The sequence below is a fragment of the Triticum urartu genome, chromosome 6A (assembly GCF_056163025.1).
Source record: "Triticum urartu cultivar PI428250 chromosome 6A, HENAU_Tu73, whole genome shotgun sequence".
Lineage (NCBI taxonomy): Eukaryota > Viridiplantae > Streptophyta > Magnoliopsida > Poales > Poaceae > Triticum > Triticum urartu.
The window spans coordinates 67,509,009-67,524,841 of NC_141878.1; positions in this window are offsets into that span (position 1 = coordinate 67,509,009).

Here is a 15,833-nt window from a genome sequence, read left to right on the forward strand (position 1 = left end):
TCCCTTCGTCCCAAAAATTTTGTTTTAGATTCGTCTAGATATGGATGTATCTAATACTAAAACGTGACTTGAACATCCGTATTTAAATAAATTTAAGACAAAAATTTTGGAACGGAGGGAGTACCTGAGAGCCAGGGCGATGACAAAGTCAACTTCGCTATGACATGCAACCGTCACTGCATCTGTTTGCAGACGATCAATTCTTGATGCCTTCCAAGCCCTGGTGGTTAAATGAATCGAGAAGAATAGGACCAGCAAGGGGAAACTGGTTAACTAGTCTACTAGACCATGACTCATGTTTGGGGGACAGACGAGCCATGCGTTGCATCTCATACCTAGCTATTTGATCTATTTATCTGGCTCAAAGAAATTAAGCTCTCTCCTACTCTGCGTATGCATATATAGTGACTAGCCAGGCCACGTCGGCAACAGCATTACCTATTAGTTGCTCTTTTTCCCTATAAATTTTGTGAGCTATCTTTGTTCAACTTAACTTTGTAATAGATGAACTGTCCATGGTCCATGTGCACTCTCTGCTACCTCCGGAGGAAACCCTAGATCAGTAGATTGAATGACGGCGGCTCTCTAATGTCGTTTTCCCCTTGGGGCGTCATTCTTGAAGGTGCACACGGGCTTTGAGGGACCGGAGGACGGCGTCTTTGGTGGAGCGGTGCTTCATCTTACACATTGATGGTGGCGGATCTCGGCGGCGTGGCGCTGTGGAGACTCGACGTCTGATGCGCGGAGACGGACTCGCGCAGGAGGAGGAAGCTGTCTGGCGCCCTGGTGGCATCGATGGCAGAGAGGCCTGGCAAGGTCGGTGCTTCAGTTCTGCTCTGGGGATGGAACGTGGGATGATGGAGGTGATGGTCCTTGCAGCGTGCGGTGCTCACTGAGAGTGTGCCAGACCGGTGTGGGACCCAATCCAGGTAGTGGCTTGGATGGGACACCCGGCTTTAGATGTTAGGCTTTGGTGCGATGTCTATTTGGTATTAGGTCCGGACATTCGACACATCTTCATCAAGGGGATAGGAGTAGCAACGATGTTGCCAAGATGATGGCTTCAGGCTTATTGATGTATCACCTTGTATGGTCTTTGTAAATAATTAGTAATATGGCTACATACATCGACCAGATGTAGAGGCCGGGGTTACATCCTCCTTTTCTAATAATAATAATAATAATAATAATAATAATAATAATAATAATAATAAAATGGTCCATGTGCACTTACTGGGGCGAGGCCGGGAGCAATAAAATACTTCTTAAAACAAACTAGTAAACCGTATATTAAGAAGTTTCACAAAAAAATTGATTTTTTTAGACCAGCCTTTCTACTCCCGGATATAGGTACACCCCCTAGCTACACAGTTCATAGTAGGCCCCCTTCCCTCGATATCTGGACCATGCCCTGCTACCCAATTATGACTAGAAGAACACCCGTGCGTTGCAACGGGGCCACATTAACTTTAAAAGTTCAATATTAATATTCTCATATATATCAAGTGACATTGGCGACCTTTTTTACCATCGATTCCTCACACACACTCTCTGCCTCCCTCTTCCTCACTCTCTCCCCCTTTCCCTCTCTCTCTCTCTCTAACACACACACATATCCATCTTATTGGGTACGGGACCATAATCCATCTATTTCACACACACACGCTAGTACATAACAATATGGATTATGTGTATTATATTTGCCACCACAACTGAGGGAATTAATTTCATGTAAATCGGCCAGCCACAGCTTCAAGAATACGCGGAGGAGGTGGCCCGGGTCGGCGTCGGCGCCGTCCGGCACGGGCCACGGGCCCGCTTCCAAGCGCGTCTGCGCGTCGGCCACCCACGCCGTGTCCTTCAAGTGCCACTTCCACCGCACCAACTCCTAGGGTCACGGCCATGGCCAGGGCTAGGGAAGCCGCCCTTCTTTGCCCCCTTCACCGGCCGCGGCCAACGCGGTGCCGCGTCGTCCTCCAGCACCGTCGTGACCCAGTGACGCAGCCCAAGCATCGGCCTCGAGAATCAAGAACGCTCGACAACGTAGAGGGAAGGAAAGGTCATATACATATCATAAGAAAGGGAGTTTATTTACTGCTCCCTCGATGTATTGTTTCCTTTGTTTGGAGATTGATTACCATCCGTGAGTTAAGGTAAGGTTTACGTGATTGAGCGATTTTTTGAAAATCAATTATTTGTTTTTTAAGTAATGTAATTGAGTGATTTAAGGTAAGGTTAATTAATTTAGATTTGATCTTTAGAGATTGTTCGTGATTGATTCTACATTACTAAATAACTTGCGCCAGTATGGAAAGTTCTGATCTTTTTAGATTTCTTTCGTTGTGTGAGAGGGTGACGCGAAAATAAACTGATGAAGTGAGGGGAGGGGACGAAAAAAATCTACAAAAAAAAACCAGCGAAGGTGGGAGGAGGTATCAAAAAAAACCATGGAAGGTGGGAGGAGACTACCAACTGTTTCATTAGGAGTAGAAATTATTAGAGATTAGAGATTATTTGTTTCCTGAAAATCTATTATTTGTTTCCTAAAGCAAATTGCATTAATGAGAGAGATTTCGTAGATTTGGCTAAGGTAGGAAAGAATCTATTATTTGTTTGCTAAAGCAAATTGCATTAATGGGAGAGATCCGTTGATTTGGCTAAGGTAGGAAAGAATCTATTATTTGTTTGCTAAAGAAAATTGCATTAATAGAAGAGATCCGTCGATTTGGCTAAGGTAGGAAAGAATCTATTATTTGTTTCCTAAAAAAAATTGCATTAATGAGAGAGATTTGTTGATTTGGCTAAGGTAGGCAATTTTTGCGGTTCGTGGCGGCTTAGTGTGAGGTGGGACGAGGTACCAAAAAAACCATGGGAAGTGGGACGAAAAAAAACCTGCGAGGTGGGAGTTGTCCCTGGTTAACCTACGAAATTTCGTAGATTTTTTTAGGACGAAAAAAAACCGTGGGAGGTGGGACTAAAAAAACCTGAAAGCGAGACTACCAACTGCTCCCTTAAGAGTAGAGATTCGTAGAACAAATCAGTGGTGAATCGAGGAAGAAAATGGAAAGTGGGGTCAAATTTAATGGTGATTACTTTGGTCTGTAAAAATAAGAATGACCTGACACGTAAAAAATCACATTATACTCGTGAGGCAAATGTCCTCTATGGTCCTCATTTTTGGAATTGTATCAGATTTGATCAATTTTTGGCGAGAAAAAAATTTGATCTTCATTAATGCTTCTGAATATATTTTTCTCGTAGTAAATATCATGCAAAATCTTCCTCTTTTCTTTTTAAATCTGCAAACAAGTATCTGACAGTAGATCAATTAACACTTTATAAATTAGTTTTTCGTTATGAAAAAATGAACTAGCTATTGCTGTTATTGATCGATTTAGCAAAACAAAATTGAGAAGTGAACCAATATCTTGCACCTTGGCCCTCCAGCTGTGCTTTTTCTTAAATGCACTGCTAGGTTTGGTGCTAGATCTGCCGCATCTTTCCCTCCTACGGCGGTGTGGCTTTGATTTGGTGCAACTATGTAGGCAGGAGGCGCGCAGTGGCTCTCCTCACCATTGTGGAGCAGGGGTGCTCGTGCTAGGCTATGGCTGGCGACGGCCATGGGGGAGTGTAGGGCTCCCGGTGACCGGTGATGTGGCGGATCTAGGGTTGCGTCCTCGTGGACCCCGTGTGCTGGACTGATTCCGGCTCTTGGAGCTCGCCGCTCCGGCGGCCCGTCAGTGAGGGCTTTCCCGATGACTATGCCGACTGGCCCCAATAATCCGGGTCCCCGACCCAGGTAGGGTTCCCGGTGCATGGGCCGGCATTGTGCATGGCCAGCCCGACCGATGATGGTCCCGCTTTGTCATTGTCTGTTCCCTGGTGCCTGGTTCCCGAACATCTTGTTGTCCGATGGAGGGTCTGTCTTGGATGCTGAGGCAGTGGCCCTAGGTGGTGTGGCTGCACGGTTGGCTCTATGACGGGTGGTGTGACAATGGTGGCGGCGTCTCCTCTTGGCTATGTGGGTAGCGAGAGGAGAGGTGGCGGGGGATCCAGGTGTTATCATGGCTTCAGCGGTGGTAGCCCTTGGTCGGGAACTGGAGGTCTTGCTCGGGCCATCGCGGCCCCCCTTTGGGGTGGGCCTGCACCTTTGAGTCCGCAAGTGACACTTGTGTGGATCCTAGCTAAAGCTCTGTGCTCCGGTACCAACAACGGCGGCACCTACGGGTGTCACTTTCCGCTTGGGGCGTTGTTGAGGGTCCCTCACCCTCTTGTGGGCATCGTTGTTGAGTCTCGGTTGTAGATGGTCTACGACGCAGGGATTGCCTATCCCTTTTTTCGATAAAGGCTGGTTTTTATTGACTCATAGCCGTTTCCTCGACTCTGGCGAGGGTTGGGTTCAATGTTCTCCTATCCTGTAGACGTGTCACAGTGGCCTCCGTTCTCAGTCCCTGCTTTCTCTTGGCAGGAGCGGCGCTGCACGGCTTGGAGCGAGGGGGCTGCCTCTACGGCAAGGCTATCCTTTCCGGAGTTGGCCCGGTGTGTTCGGTAGCCTAAAACTGTAAAAATAATAAAATAGTATTGGCAGCGGTAAACAGACGCATCTTGTTTTTATGGAAGACTAAAGATTTTATTAACCCAAAGCAGAGTACAGCGATGAGTGAATGAATCCACTAGAGTTCCGGAACGCTTGTTAGTCTGTTAGATCTTCTGAGTTATATAGTAGAGTTGTGCCGCTGTTTATACAAGCGTAAAAAGGATTAGCAGGGTCGATACAAGGACTTGCAGGTTCCTGGGAGAAAAAGATGGAGAGTAGTTTTTGTTTTTCAAAAGCCTGAGGGACTAGTGGCCTGGAGAAGCGCAAAGATCCTGCACTTGACCTGCTTGGGCAAGTGAGATACATCCTGCACGGACACGCACTGGAAACTACCTGAGAGCTAGGATGATGACAAAGCCAATTTTGCCATAACACCGAAGCGATTTGCTATCTGTTTGCAAACACCCAATTCTCGATGCCTTCCAAGCCTAAGTGGTCAGATGAATCGAGAAGAAGAGGGCATGCAACGAGACACTAGTTAACTAGTCTACTAGACCATGAGTCCATGACTCATGCTTGGGGGACACACGAGCCTTGCATTGCATCATACCTAGCCATTTGATCTATTTATTTGGCTCAAAGCAATTAAGCTCTCTCTCCTACTCTGCGTTGCGCACGCATATGTATAATGACTAGCCAGGCGACATCGGCAGCGGCATTACTTAATTGCTCTTTTTCACTATAAATTTCGTGAGTGATCTTTTGTTCAGCTTAACTTTGTAATAGATGAACTGTCTATGGTCCATGTGCACTTACTGGGGCGAGGCCGGAAGCAATAAAACCAAACTAGTAAGACGTATATTAAGAAGTTTCAAAAAGAAAGTAGTTGATTCTTTCTTTAGACCAGCCTTTCTACTCCCGGGTATGGGTACACCCCCTTTCTACACCATTCATGGCAGGTTGCCTTCCCTTGAGATCTGAACCAGGCCCTGCTACCCCATTGTGATTTGTAGAACAGATCAGTGGCGAATCTATCCAGAGAGAAAATGTAGGGTGGACTCAAACTTAACAGTGATTACTTTGGTTCGTAAAAATAAAAAGAACTGAAATGTAAAAAAGAAATCACATTATACTCATGAGGTAAATGTCCTCTACAATCCCATCTTTTTTTTTGAATTGTATCAAAATTTGACAAACATATCTTTTGCAAGAAAGAAACTGATATTCATTAAGCTTCTCAATATGTTTTTCTTCTCGTAGTAAAATTATGCATGCACATAATCTTCCTCTTTGCTTTTTAGATCTGCATACAAGTATTCGATGGTAAATCAATTAACAGTTTATGAACTAGCTGTTCTTTATCGGAAAAAATGAACTAGCTATTATGTTACTGATGTTTAGCAAAAACAAACTGAGAAGTAGACCAATATCTTGTGGCTTGGCCCTCCAGCGGCCGGGGATGCACCCATCTGCGGAGCTGCCCAGGTCACGGACTCCTCCATCCGGTGCGGGGCCAGTTGCAGTCCTGCGAGACTGCGACCCTTGTCCTGCTACGGCCGCTCAAGCCTGCCGCCGTCTGACGCTTGCTGCTAGCACACATGGAAGCATTGTGTGGCTTGTAAAGCAAGTTCCGTAGTATGTGACACCTATTTGTAGCCATACCATGGCCTTGAGTATTTTGGAGTTAATCTAAAGTTTCTGGGCCCTGAAAAATTCACAAGTTTTCATGCCTTTAATCTTGTCGTCATTTCCATGTTGTTGTTCTCATAAATGGGAGAGACGATCGACATCTTGCACTTATGAAGCACCTGCAATGACACTCATGGATGTTGAAGTGGTGACTCTGTTGAATATAGAGTGTTCAATGCATGAGAACACACATGTGAACAAGGTTATTTGGTTTGGTTTCGTACATTTGTTGGTTTCACATAACTAAAAAGAGTGTCATTCTTTGGACGGGAGGATCACATTAATTATGTAAAGTATCTTGGATTGGAGGATCGTGTTAGTGATGGACATTATCGGGCGTTGGTCGGAAGGATCCTGTCAATTATGGAGAGTATCACTCTTTGGACAGAAGGATCACATTACTTGTGGAGCGTATCATTGTTTGCATGGGAAGATCACGTTATTTATGGCACAAACATTCCACTCCACGTGATAAGCTCTGTCTGCGATACAAATGTACCTTCACTGTACGGGATCCGGCTTGCCTGCTCCCTCTCCGTGCTCCCATCCTGTACGTGGTTGGAGCCGATGTTTCCGGCAAATAAAAAGCTACATCCTATGTTATAGCAAAGTTCAATTGCTTCCGACTATAATCTACTACTGTACTTACCGATTACTTGATCCTGAGAAGGAGAGAGAGAGAGAGAGAGAGAGAGAGAGAGAGAGAGAGAGAGAGAGAGAGAGAGAGAGCTTTATATCTACTCTATGTCCATTGAGCTGCTCAGCCTCATGATATTATGGTGCACGGGTTCGGGCTTAGGAGGCACCAGGAATTTTGGATTTGCACATATCCAAGGTCTTGCTTATATCACCTTGTGGCAAGGCGGGTGGTTGTTATAGTTTTGTTCCCTTTAGCGGCCATCTCGTTTGACCTGACGGTTCCTAAGCACGCAGGCATTCAGATAAAGCTTGCCCACATCGCTAGTTGTGTTAGCGTGCCCAGCTAAGTAGCTTCTTCTGCCCTGGACAGGGTCTTCTTTGCTTCTAGACGGAGAGTAGATTTTCTATCGTTGTTGGTTTCTACCGGGCAAGTTAGCATCATCTGATTGTGCGAGGTGATTCGTGATGTATTTCTGGGTGTTCTCCATTCCTCTTTTTTATGATGTGTGTGGTGTAGAGGAGGAGCGTATATGTTTTTTTTTTGAGACAAAGGAGGAGCGTATATGTATAGGATACATGCATACAGCCAACTGGGACCCACAAACCGGCCCACATTTAAAGTTTGCCCTAGTTTTGGCAGCCCTTGGTGGGCCGGGTTGGTATTGATCCAACCATTCTTCCTCGACGGTGGTTAATGACATAGATGTCATAGTAAGCGGAGCGATCGAGGCGTCATCGACAACATCATGGCGGGTCTTCGTGCCTCGGCTGCGTCTTTTGCTCCTCCCCCGCCCCCTCCTGAGCCAGATTAGCGTCTCCTAGTAGTCTTATTTGGGGCTTGTCTTGCTGTGCCCCCAGCATGATTCTATGACTTATTGTACTTGTAACTTGATGTTGGATGCTTGGTGTTGGATGCTTGGTGGTATGCTTTATAATATAAAGCGGGGGGAAACCCTTTTTCGTCAATGACATAGATGTTCCTTGATGTAGGCTCTCTTCCCTTTTTCTTCTACTAGGAAATTGTGGGTTGTAATGGGGCAAAAGAATTTGTAGGCAATCGTTGTACTTTACCTATGACTTCATTCTTAATGTGGTTACATATGAAATAGACTTTAGCTGCGAAATACATACTTTGTTTTATTGAAAAGTAGATAATTTGTTGTTTGCTAGACAATTGTGATGTGCAGGGCTTCACTCATGTACGTATAATTTAATAATTAGTCTTAGCTAGTACAGTGGACCGCGTAAATGCGCGGGCAGCATAATTATGACCAACCTTACATATGTTTGGTGTAGAATGTACTTGTTTTTATTTAATCCTATATAACTAAATAGATGATCCCCAATAAAATGCATGGGAAAAGAGCATGGAACCATGTATAGAAAAGACACACATCAACATGCCACCATGCATGGAAAACTATTAGGCCTATACTCAATAACCAAATGCAATAAGTCTTGTATATCTTCAGTTTCAGTTCTCATATTTTTAGTATAGATATTCATGTTCCAATATCACTAAAATATACTTCAATCAACTCCCGCAGCAACACATGGAATATCATCTGGTGGTGCCTCCTCGTTTAAGTCTTCGGCCTCTTCAGTGGTGCCTTCGAGGACATCGGTAAGATCTTCGACGTTAGCAACGAGATGGGTGGTGGGGTGGGTCGAAATATTTGACTCCCACCGAGAGTTCCACGATCCGATCTGACACCCAGATCGGGAAGTCCGACTTAGCGATCTCCTGAATCCGATCTAACATCAAAACCACGAGAAATTTCTCACGATCCTCCTTGGCATGATTTGACATCGAGACCAGGGGATGCGGCTTCGCGATCCGATCTGACATTGATCCCGGAAAAGATTTTCTCTTGGGTTTGATCTGACATCGGGCCCAAGGGAGGCGACTTCGGGATCCGATTTGACATCGACCACGGAATAGTTTTACCATGCTCCTCCTGGGCCTTGACTGGCATTGGGCCCAGCGGAAGCGGCTTCAGGATTTGATTTGAAGTCAGTCCTGGCAAAGGTTTTTCACATTCCTCCATGGTCTGATCTAACATCAGGACCAAGGAAATGGCTTCGGATCCGATCTGACATTGGCCCCGCATGGAATTCTCATGCTCCTCCACGGCCTGATCTGACTTAGGGGTCAGGGTAAGCGGCGTATGCTGCTCCCGGACTTGGCCTGACACCAAACTCTTGAAGAGCAGCTCTCCTTGGAGATCCGTAGTGTACTTCATGTTGCCGATTCTTACGATCCAGCCTGGAGCAAAGGACTTGACCTGACCGAGGTGGCCATTTGAGGTGGCGACAAAGGGTGACACCGTCGAATATGAACATCTGCCCTGGTGGAAAGATTGCGTCAGAGCCGATCTGAGAATTGATCTTGACTCCCATTGAACCAGACGATCACCTAGCAGGACCTGCATGGGCTACCACTATCGCAGCTAAATCTGACAGATCCCTTGGTATGGTATCCTAAGATAGGTGTCTTTGGATGATAGTAATAAGGACACTGAGTTTACCAAGGTTCAGGATCTCCCAAGAAGAGAAAACCATACTTCATGCTTGTGTTCTATTGCGTTGGAGTGTATACAAAGTACAAAGTACTGAGAAATTTCAATGTGTCTAGTACATCTAGTACAAGCCTGGTCCCTTGGTTTATATAGTATAAGGGGGGGGGGGGGTTCCGATGGTACATGGATCATAGTTGGCTACATACGAGGAGATAGATTCCTCAACGGATCCGGCTTCTTATTATTTTACGTCTAAGTCTTCTCGAACCTTTTGATTATACGCCATGGGCCACCTGATGTGGCCCGGGCCGGAACTCACAAGGTGTCCTCAGCCTGGGCCACCAGGCCCGGAGTCGACATGGTGAGAGGCCCCTTATCTGGGACACTTTGCTGTCTCAAAAAAAATCTGGGACACTTCCACTTACTCCATGGATGCCTCTGACAGCTAGGCGTGTAAAATTGAACACTGATGGTTCTTTTTTGTAGAACTGGTATGATTTTCTGGGATGATGAGGGTGCCATTATTTCCAGTTCTTGTAGGTGTATGCATATTTACACTTGCACGGCTGAGATTCTAGCAGTCAAGGAAGGGTTATCTTTAGCCTTGCAGTGGAGCAATTTGCCAATTGATATTGAGTATGATAGTATGGAAACTATCTCCATGGTGAAGAGCAAAAAAAAAAAAAAAAACAGGTCCAAGTATGCTTTTTTATCAGAGAGATCAAAACTAGTATGTGGGAATGCAATTTTTGTATTAGTCGTACTCGTCGGAGCTGTAATAATGTCATTCATTTTATGGCTAACTTTGGTAGGTTGAATAACCGAACTGTTGTTCGGTTAGGCTCTGGCCCAGGGGAAGTCTTGAGAATTGTTGGACGAGATTGTATTCCTTAGTCTTTGAGTAATACAAGAATTATTTCCAGAGAAAAAGAAACATGTGGCCTGACAAGTCAACGAGTAGCTCCGGCGCACCAAGGCTGCACTAATCGGGTGGAAGGATATTCTATTTCACAAACTAGTTGAGCAGACTAGATTTTTTTTTTCCTTTGGCCAATCGAGCAGACTGTAGATGGGGATGCATACGATCTGATCATTTAATTGACCAACCCATACTCAACTAGTGACAGTTAGCACATTGGACAGATCTACATTTTATGAAAATGTTAACGGTGGTGTCCCTAAAACACCCGATGCAAATTGACATAGGGACGTAGGGTGATCCAGAGATGTGATGAGATAAGTCATGTACGTAGTGGGGCCATGTTATAGCTAAATATTCCTGCAGTCCAAGCGAGATGATCATAACATGCAATCCCTCAATTCTTGATGCCTTCCAAGCCTATAGGTCCACCGTGACGATCCTTGCAAATGAGCACTCTTCCGTAGTGGATGCATGCAGTGTATAGCATCATACTCCCTCCGTTCCTAAATATTTGTCTTTCTAAATATTTTAAATGGTTGCAACATACGAATGTATGTAGACATATTTTAAAGTGTAGATTCACTTATTTTGCTTTGTATGTAATCATTTGTTGAAATCTCTAGAAAGACAAATATTTGAGAACGGAGGGAGTACAATCTACTTGATTTATTTATTCTGATCACAAGAGCTCTCTTCTACTCTCCGGTGCATATATAGGCATCAAGCAACAAGTAATGACTGGTCATGTGTGTATTGCCTTGTTGCTATTTTTCTGTACCTTTTATTGTGAGGGAAAGGGATATTTATTACACTGGTACGAGGTTACAGTCAGCTAACAAATACTCTTACTTGGGATACACTCCGGCAACAGAACCAAACATTATTGCCACCCACGGTTCTAGTGAAGTTAGCCAAGACATAAGCACACACCTTATTTATTTTTAATACAAAGAGCCGATTTAGCGAGTAGAATGCTGGATATATTAGCACTTTTTTGATTATCTAATCCACGAGCAAATGGTAAACATGGCATTCATAATATGCAACTCATACCGAAACCTAAACATGTGCGCACGTGTATGGCATAGAACCAAAACATTTATGAATAGAGCATATACGGCTAGCACATGAACGAGCAATTAAGGAATGGACGAATCATACCCTCCGGTAGGCAAGGCAAGGGCTGCGACAGCAGCAGCAGCCTCAGCTTCATCCGTGGCCTTCTTCTTGGCAGTGGCCGCCATGGCGTCGGTACAGAGGAAGTAATTGAAGCAACAGGCAGAGACGAGGACGGATCGGGAGCAGTCACACCAAGACGCTCCCCAAACACCTTATCGCCCTTCTCCGGGTGCAAGATCTCGAATGACTGGGTTCTGGAGGCCTTCTCTCCCGACCGAGCATGCACACAGTCCTCGAGATGGGATCACCGAAAGCGGCACAATAAGAGAAACAATAGAGATGGCTAGGGTTGCGCGAGGAGAAAGTGAGTCTGTTGGTTGCACTGGCCAATGCATCCAATATATATGCCGTCAGGTAGGGAGATGGGCCTGGGCTTGGGCCCATGACCGAGTTGGCAAACGGCCCAAAGTCTAACGTCTCATCTTTCTTTTCTATTTTTCTTTTCTTTGTTTTTCTTTTCTATTTTTCTTGGTTTTCTTTGTTTCCTAATTGATTTTCACGGTTTATTTGGGGTTTCCATTTTCCTTTTTTTTTCTTTCTTCCGTTTCTTCTGTTTTATACCGCCTTTTCTTTGATTTTGCTTCTTTATTTTTTGTTTTTCATCTATTTTTTTTGGTTTTATCTCGGTTTTCATTGTTTCGATACACATTTTTGGTATATAACTAATACATTTTGAAGAATTTTTTAATTTTTTTTCAAATATGTGATATTTTTTAATACATTATCTAATGTTTTCTATTCACATTTAACATTTTTTAAATCTTCATAAAAAATAAATACAAAATTAACATTTTTTGAACTCATAATATTTTATCACTATACATATTGAATTTTTTTTCAAATGGTTGGTTAAATTTATTTTCAAATAAAATTTAATATTTTTTTGAATATCTGGTTAACATTTTTCTATACACATTTGACATTTTTCAAATACAATTTTAATTTTTTGTTAGATGGTCAACATTTTTTATACACATTTAACATTTTTAAATTCTTGATAAATAATTTTCATATAATTTTTTAAACATTATTTCAAGTGCTTGCTGAACATTTTTAAATAAATGGGCCACTTTTTCTACACACAATGTATATTTTTGTGTACATTTACATGAGAAACATTCTTTTGTATACACATTTAACATTTTTTAAATGCTTGGTTAACATTTTTTAATACATAAGTAATATTTTTTCTATACACATTTTAAACATTTATTAAATGATTGATTAACATTTTTCAAATACAAGATATGTTTTTGAATACATGATCAACATTATTTTCTATACATGTTTAAACATTTTCAAATGCTTGATTAGTATTTATTCAAATACAAGTTTGACATTTTTTTAATACATATTAAACATTGCTTCTATACACATTGAACATCTTTCAAATGCATGATTAACATTTTTAAACCGAGACAAAAGAAATGTCCGTTGGTGGAAGGCCCAGCTACGGGAGCAGCGAGAGGAAGGCCCCAGGCGCGTCCGTGGCGTCGGCGAACCCTATTTGAAGGCACCCGTTTATCCCTTCATTTTTCTGTTTATCTGTTTAATGAAAAACAAGCGCACTCTCTTGTGACTCGAACATACAACCTGCAGATCAACAGCTGGCCACGGTAGCCACCTAGACATCTCAACCTGATCTGATTTGTTACATTCTCTTTTCATTTTTCTTCCTTTTCATTTTTCTTTTATTCTTTCTTTTTCTTGATCCTTTTTCTTTCTTTTTTCAAAATGCATGAAGTTTTAAATAAAAATGGATGGACTTTTTTTTAAATCCACGAACTTTTTTTTAAACCCAGTGAATGTTTTCCAAATTTTGTGAACAAAAAACTAATTTTATGATCTTTTTACGAATTTGTGATTTTTTTACGAAAATCGATGAACTTTTTTCAAATCTGTGAACATTTTCAAAATCCTGTGAATTTTTTTGTCAAAATGGGCGAACATTTTTTACCAAAATTGATGAACTTGTTCAAATCCATGATTTTTTTTGAAAATCTAGTAAATGTTTTCTCAAATTGTGGAAAATTAATTTTGATGAAATTTTTTGAACTCGTGAACTTTTTCTTATGAAATCAATGAACTTTTCCAAATTCGTGAACTTATTTTTCAAAATCCTATGAATTTTTTTCATATTTGTGAACATCTTTCAAAATTGATAATTGTTTTTGAATTTGTGAATTTTTTATTAGATCCATGATTCTCTTTTTCAAAATCAATGAACCTTTTCTAAAATTTGTGAATTTTTTTCAAAAGTATGTTTTTTTTCAAATTATTTTTAATTGGACTGACAACAACAACAGGGTCAAATAGTGCTCTTTTTGGATATAAAACATGGAAGTCATCGCATTGCAGTGGTTATTGCGTTAGTGATGATGGGCCGACCTGGTAGCCATCGCCTTCGAGCACCAACTTACATAAGCGGCGCTGAGGGCGCTGAATAGGGGCTCCTTCTGGCGTCTGTTTTAGGGTGCGCGGATGGCCGAGCGAGGCACAGGCCTAGGTTGGCTACTGTTTGTGGGATGTATGCGTGGCTGATGTTGGAAGTGCAAAGGCGTGCGGAAAGCCAATTTGCCTCCCAGAGCACGTCAAAAATACCTAAACAAAAAAAATCTATATATTCATAGTCACATGCAAATGCTATTAGGCAAAAAGGATAAACATTCTGGCCTGTGAAAAAAAAAACATCAAATGTTACCCTCAAATGTCATCATAAATTTGTTTTGTTCACCGACAAAATACTGCTATTTTGTTTCGCATAAAAATTGTCAAACATGCTTGCCACACTAACATGAACATCTAAAAAGATAGAATTTTTTTTATTTTTTTGGTTACTGTTAATGCAGAAGCGAATGCTTCTGGAAGGCTACCCGGCGCGAGATTTTTTAGTAAAAGAAAAGGTCCAAGTTTGAGTCGTGGTTGCAAAAAACTAATCAATACAACGAATCAGCAACAGAAGAGGATGGAACAATTGCCGATCGTGATGGTTGTTTGAAAGAGTGAGTCAGAGGTGTGGTTGGTGTTGGATAACAACAATGCATTGCACAAATTCATTGACACGATAAATATGCACAGTAAATAACCCTCTTCACCAGCAGTGAGTTTTGAGGACAGCTTCAACCAAAAAGTAAACAACGAAATAACACAAACAATATGCACATGTGACACACGATTTAATATGGAATAACCTTTTCAACTTGAGGAGTAAAAATCACGACTGTGAACCGACCGGTGCACACACAACTTCAATATGAGAATCATGAGTATAAAGTCTTCTTTAGAATTTTTAAAGAGATTTACAACACACTGTCCATGTTGCCGACCGGCAACAGCAACAATCATAAGAGACAAGATTTCAGTAAAGTAGAGTTTACATAGCTTCCCTTCAGTCTTTTTCAAACTGCTCTTAACCCGCTGAACGAAATAAGATCAAATTTTGCAAACAAGTAAACACATGTTCCTGAGACCCCCCTCCAAATTTTAGCTCAAGCGGACATCGTTTGCCTATCCAAACTGTTTGTATACCAAAACTATTCTATTCTGAAACTGCAGCAGTCCAATTTAACAAAACTACTCTCAAATCTGATGCTCCACTGGCCTAATCAACAAATTAGCTAACCAGATCGAAGTACTCAATGTAAGGAACCAAGCACGGTGCCAATCAAACCACGCTTGAGACTCCACGCTTGAAACGGGATTGACGATAAATTTCAGCGCTCTCTCACCTCCTCCTGCTGCTCTCGCGTGCGTCGCCACCGCCTCCGTCCCTGATTCCGTCTAGGCAAGTACTCCTTTCGTTCCGAATTACTTGTCGCAGGTATGGATGTATCTAGATGTATTTTAATTTTAGATACATCCATTTTTGTGATGAGTAATTTGGAACGAAGGGAGTAGCAGGGACGGCAGCACGTTGCAAGGCATGGAGGGAATCGATGGGGCGCAGCCGGGGTAGTAGTGCGCTCGAACTAGAACAGCCCCGTCGTGCTCCTTGACGAGCTCCACCATCGCTGCGTTCCCCAACGTGACGCTCGCGTTGTCAGCCGCCGTCGTGGCATGGTATACCTCCGTGCACCCCGATCGGACCATGGCCCCTGCGGTCGCCAGCCCGACACGGGCGAAGCGCGCGTCGGCGAAGAGCAGCTCCGCGCCGAGTGGGGCAGTGTGCTCCGTGCGCATGATCCAGTTGTGGTTGTGCACGGTGACGACAAGGGAGATGTCGTAGGCGAGCACCATGGTCATGTCATTTTGGTTGGAGAGGGAGAGGCGGGAGAGGACGGTGACGCCGACAGGGTGGGGGACGAGGGCGATGACGACCGGCGTGGCCACGACGGCGAGGACGAAAACG